This window comes from Scyliorhinus torazame, chromosome 10 (genome assembly GCF_047496885.1).
Source record: "Scyliorhinus torazame isolate Kashiwa2021f chromosome 10, sScyTor2.1, whole genome shotgun sequence".
Lineage (NCBI taxonomy): Eukaryota > Metazoa > Chordata > Chondrichthyes > Carcharhiniformes > Scyliorhinidae > Scyliorhinus > Scyliorhinus torazame.
Window position 1 is genome coordinate 41,857,916 of NC_092716.1, and position 6,000 is coordinate 41,863,915.

Here is a 6,000-nt window from a genome sequence, read left to right on the forward strand (position 1 = left end):
GGGAGCAGCTAACGGCCCATCGGCCCTTCTTGAGCCCTGCTGTACACGAGCGCAAAGGTTTAGCAGTTAGACTAATACCAGGAATGGCATCAATATTAATATGAAGAAAGGTTGGAGAGGTTAGGTTAATATATCCACGAGCATTCAGATGAGTAAGAGGCGACTTGATCGAAATGTTTGAGATGCTGAGGGGTCTTGACAGGGTGGATGTGGAGGATGTTTTCTCTTGTGGGAGAATCAGAATTAGGGGTCACTGTTTAAATATAAGGGTACGTGATGTGAGCACAGGGTCGGTTGTGTTTTCGTGAGCTCTGGCTCCACTTGTCTTTTCATCCTTTTTTAAAATCCCAACACACATCCCATAATTACTTGCTTTTGGGGTAGTTGTCTTGTTCTACGTCCATGGAAGCACCTGGGTTGATTTTGGCGATGAGGAGTTGAGTTAAGTCAAAAAATCCTTATTTGACTGAGGCGGTCAGAGGGCCCAGTTTGCAGTGGCGGCGTTGCTGGTGAGTGGGTCTATGCTTCGGCAGTGCTATCGGCATCAAGATAATAATGACTGCCATTGCCAATTATGTTGTGGCCAATGATCTTGGCTCCATTGTGCAGTTATTGGTGCTCACTTTAATGAACTGCAAAATGTTCTTCGAGAGAGTAGTGGAAACAGAGAAGAGTATCCTGTTACTCGATAGAGCAATCTCCATGGTGGGCGCTCACTTTCAGCCTCTGGAAATCCTGTTACATGGTATGTTGTTTATCCTGACCGACTTGGGAGTTGAGGCCAGAGAGGGAGTGTGCCTGGCCTCTTGAGGGGTGCGGGGGATGAACTCAGCCAAATTTGAGAGTTGGCTGCCATGCTTTTGCAATCTCAATTTGAAGGCCTGGCGTTTGATTTGATTTTGTTTTGATTTGATTAAGTGTCACATGTACCGAAGTACATCGAAAAGTATTTTTCTGCGGCCGAGGGAACGTACACAGTATGTACATAGTAGACAAAGAGAATAATCAACAGAGAACATTGAGAAATGGTACATCGACAAATAGTGATTGGTTACAGTGCCAAACAAGGGGCCAAACAAAGCAAATGCATGAGCAAGAGCAACATAAGGCATGAATAATGTTCTTACAGGGAACAGATCAGTCCAAAGGGGAGTTGTTGAGGAGTCTTGTAGTTGTGGGGAAGAAGCTGTTCCTATGTCTGGATGGGCGGGTCTTTAGACTTCTGTACCGTTTCAGGTTCGATGGAGCACATTGTATATGGTCTTCAAGGCCTAGGGTCAGTTGGAGATCCCGGCCACTGGTCTTCTACTGTCTTGTTCTTGATGCTCAGCGTGAAAGGTTGGAGGCGGCTGAACACCTCGGGTCATCGCCTCCTGCTGGGGCATAGGTCTCTTGCTGCCTGGGTGTCGGGACATTTTGTTCGATGGAACTTTGGAAGGATCCTGAATGCTGCTCGATGACCCTGTCATGGGTTTGGCCTTTTCAAGCACCATAGGTGGTGTTATTATCTTGCAGTTCATCAATAATCCTGAACTTTATTCCCTTGTGACTATGCCGTTGATTTAATGTTTTGTCTTTTATCCTGACAAGGGTGTACTATTATGATCCTGGACCAGACCCCAACAGTTGCTAGGATACTGGACAGAAACTCCAATATTTTATATTAATTTTCTAAGACTGTGAGGAAAGGATACCTCACTCCAGGAGTGATTCCACACAAAATAGGGATATTGCATATTGAAACAACTTTATTACTAACACAGTATTAATATAGCTTTAACATCACAAAAGAAAATAACTTACAATTGCCCCCTTAAACAATGCTAATCAATATAGTGACACAATAGCCATTAACTGCTATCTTTATTTCCACTCTAAAGCAACAAAACCATCTCAGGATCCACTCCTCTTTTATTCCTACATTCATCATGGTACAATATATGAGCATGGAGGCGAGGGTCGCCTGTTATCCTATTATGGCAAGAACCATAAAGAGTTGATTGTTTGACATGCAGTTTGAGCATAGTCTTGACTTTTTTAATATGCTGTAGTCTTGCATTACAACTGACATAAAAAAATACAGGTTATTGATTTTTGGATTGCAAAAGGAGCATTATCTGCCAATAAATCAACAATCTTTCCTCAGCAATAACTCTCTAATTGACTTCACTTTGTGCTTATTGACCATGTGTTAAGTGGACAAACCAATTAAATGCAGCTCCATCTTAGGCAGCTTTCCTTTACATAATTAGAAAGCTGAATTTCTATCTTGTTTTTAATTTCATTTACTTGATGGGAGCACTGCACTGTCAGAAGAATAAGGGGCGGGATTCTGTGATCCTGAGGCAAAGTGTTGACGCCGTTGGAAACGCCGTCGCGTTTCTCGACAGCAACACCAAGGCCTCAGGATCAGCAATTCTGGCCCCTACAGGGGGCCAGCACGGCACTGAAGCGGTTTATGCTCCAGCTGCTGATCCTGACGTGAACTGGGCGCCGCGGGATCCGCGCATGCGCAGTGGCACCAACGCCAACGCGCACATGCGCAGTGGCACCAGCGCCAATGCACGCATGCGTAGTGGCTCCCTTCAACGCACTAGCCCCGACGCAACATGGCGGAGGGCTACAGGGGCCGGCACGGAAGAAATGAGGCCCCCAGCCAGAGAGGCCGGCCCACCGATTGGTGGGCCCCGATCACGGGCCAGGCCACATCGGAGGCCCCCCCGGGATCGTACACACCGCCCCCCCCCCCCCCCCCGCCCCCACAGGCCACCCCCCGACCCTTCCACGCCGAGTTCCCGCTAGCTGAGAGCAGGTGTGGACGGTGCCGGCAGGACTCGGGTTTTTTACGACAGCTGCGCGGCCCATCCTAGGCCAAGAATCAGCCGGGGAGTGGTCCCTGACTGGCGCCGCGCCAACCACAGCGGCGCCAATTCTCCGCTCTGCGGAGAATCGCATGCCAGCAGCGGGGCAGCAATTCACGCTGGTCGCACGGATTCTCCAGTCCGTCCCTGGGCTGAGAGAATACTGCCCAAAATATCCCATGGCACTATTTTTGAAGAGCAGGAGAGTTATCTCCAGTGTTATGGGCAATATTTATCCCCTAATCAATATCTGTCATTTGCACATTGTGGTTTGTGGGAACATTCTCCGCACAATTTCGCTACCATGTATCCTACCGTACTAGTTACTACATTTCAAAAGCATATAATTGGCTATAATGCACTTTGGGATGTTTGATAGTCATGAAAGGTGCAGTATAAATGCAAATCTTCCTCAATCATTTGCACCAGAATAGCCCGAACATTTGATTTGTTGCTGCTTTATGAAAATACTTGAGCCACTTCAGTGAAGTATTACATAAAAACAAAAAATGCTGGAAATACTCAGCTGGTCTGGTAGCATCTGTGAAGAGAGAAACAGTTAATGTTTCAGGTCTGTGATCCTTCATCAGAACTTGTTTGACACTTGATTGAAATCTTATATTTTAGAGCACATTGGGATTTCCTATGGCCAATGGAAAGTCAGGACAAAGTGAATTTCCTTGAATGTATCAGTGGCAGTGATATAGAATCAGAAGATTTTCAGGTTCTGTTGGTAGTGTTCCTGCCTCTGATCCAGAATCTCCGGGTTGGAGTCCTACTCTAGGACTTGATGGCCACAGAAGGTGGATTCAGAAAGTGGTGCAGCCACCTGGGTTGGCCACTTCCCGACGTAAAATGGAGAACAGCAAAAGCTGAAGGGAAATTCAGCCAACACAGGCAAAAACTAGCAGGTGTAAGTTTACTGTGTATTAGACTCTGCAAAAGCCCAGACAGCATCGATACAAGCAGCCATCTGCATAGTAATGGTTTTTTTGAAAATAATTTTTATTAAAGGTTTCCATAAAATATCAATAACAAAATGAAAAAGGAACCCAACAGGGTTAAGTCCAAAACACAGTCCAGAAAAACAACCCTCCATACCCCCCTCCCTTCCTGTATATAAAAAATAAATTAACATTAACACCCCAACTTAATACAACAAGTATATACACCCCCTCAGACCATCCAGTGTAAATAACAGAAACAAAAAATAATCAAGTGACCCCCCTCCCCCCGAGTTGCTGCTGTCATTGACCAATGTCTACCGTTCTGCCAGGAAGTCTAAGAACGGTTGCCACCGCCTATAGAACCCTTGTACCGAGCCTCTCAAGGCGAATTTCACCCTCTCCAACTTAATAAACCCCGCCATATCGTTGATCCAGGATTCCATGCTTGGGGGCCTCGCATCCTTCCACTGAAGAAGAATCCTTCGCCGGGCTACCAGGGACGCAAAGGCCAGAATTCCGGCCTCTTTCGCCTCCTGCACTCCCGGCTCCTCTGCCACCCCAAATATTGCGAGCCCCCAGCCCGGCTTGACCCTGGATCCTACCACCCTCGACACCGTCCTCGCTGTGCCCTTCCAAAATTCCTCCAGTGCTCGGCATGCCCAGAACATATGGGTGTGATTTGCTGGGCTCCATGAGCACCTAACACACCTGTCCTCACCCCCAAAAAACCGACTCATCCTTGTCCCGGTCATGTGTGCCCTGTGCAGCACCTTAAACTGTATGAGGCTGAGCCTCGCGCACGATGAGGAAGAGTTCACCCTCCCCAGGGCATCTGCACATGTCCCTTCCTCAATTTCCTCTCCCAACTCCTCCTCCCACTTACCTTTTACCTCCAGCACCGAGGCCTCCTCCTCCTCCTGCATCACCTGTTAAGTTTCCGAGATCTTCCTCATTCCCCCAAGAGCACCCTGTCCTGTACTGTATGTGGCCGTAGCCGCGGGAATTCCGCCACCTGCTGTCTGGCAAACGCGCTTACCTGTAAGTACCTGAAGGTGTTCCCCGGGGGGAGCCCGGACTTCTCCTCCAGCTCACCTAGACTCGCGAGCTTCCCGTCCACAAACAGGTCCACCATCCTTCGTATCCCGCCCTGTGCCACCCTGCAAACCCTCCACCTGTTCTTCCTGGGGCGAATCGGTGGTTCCCCCGTAATGGGGTCCCCGCCGAGGCCCCCACTTCCCCTCTGTGCCGCCTCCACTGCCCCCAGACTTTAAGGCAGCCACCACCACCGGGCCCATGGTATACCTCCTTGGAGGGAGCGGCAGCGGCGCCGTTGCCAGTGCCCACAGACTCGTATCCACACAAGACGCCATCTCCAGCCACTTCCATGCAGCCCACTCCCCCTCCATCACCCACTTGCGCACCATCGTTGCATTGGCGGCCCAGTTGTATCCACAGAGGTTGGGCAGTGCCAGTCCCCCCCTATCTCTACTCCGCTCCAGGAACACCCTTCTCACCCTCGGAGTCCCTCACGCCCACACAAACCCTATTATACTCCTGTTAACCCACCTGAAAAAAGCCTTCGCGATAAACACGGGGAGGCACTGGAACAGGAACAAAAACCTTGGGAGCACCGTCATTTTGATTGACTGCACCCTACCCGCCAAGGACAGCGGCAACGCGTCCCACCTCTTGAACTCCTCCTCCATTTGCTCCACCAGCCTTGTAAAATTAAGCCTATGCAGGGCCCCCCGAGCTCCTGGCCACCTGGACTCCCAGATACCTGAAGCTCCTCTCCAACTTTTTTAGTGGGAGCTCGCCAATCCCCCTCTCCTGGTCCCCTGGATGAACTACGAACAGCTCGCTCTTCCCCATGTTGAGCTTCTACCCCAAAAAGTCCTTGAATTCCCTGAGAATCCTCATTACCTCCGGCATTCCTCCCACCGGGTCCGCCACATACAGCAGCAGGTCGTGCGCATAAAGTGGCACCCTGTGCTCCTCTCCACCACGCACCAACCCCCTCCAGTTCCTTCACTCCCTCAGTGCCATAGCCAGGGGTTCAATCGCCAGTGCGAAGAGCAGGGGGGATAAGGGACACCCCTGCCTCGTCCCTCGGTGCAACCGAAAGTACGCGGACCTCCTCCTGTTTGTGGTCACACTCGCCATCGGGACCTCATATAACAGCCTAACCCACC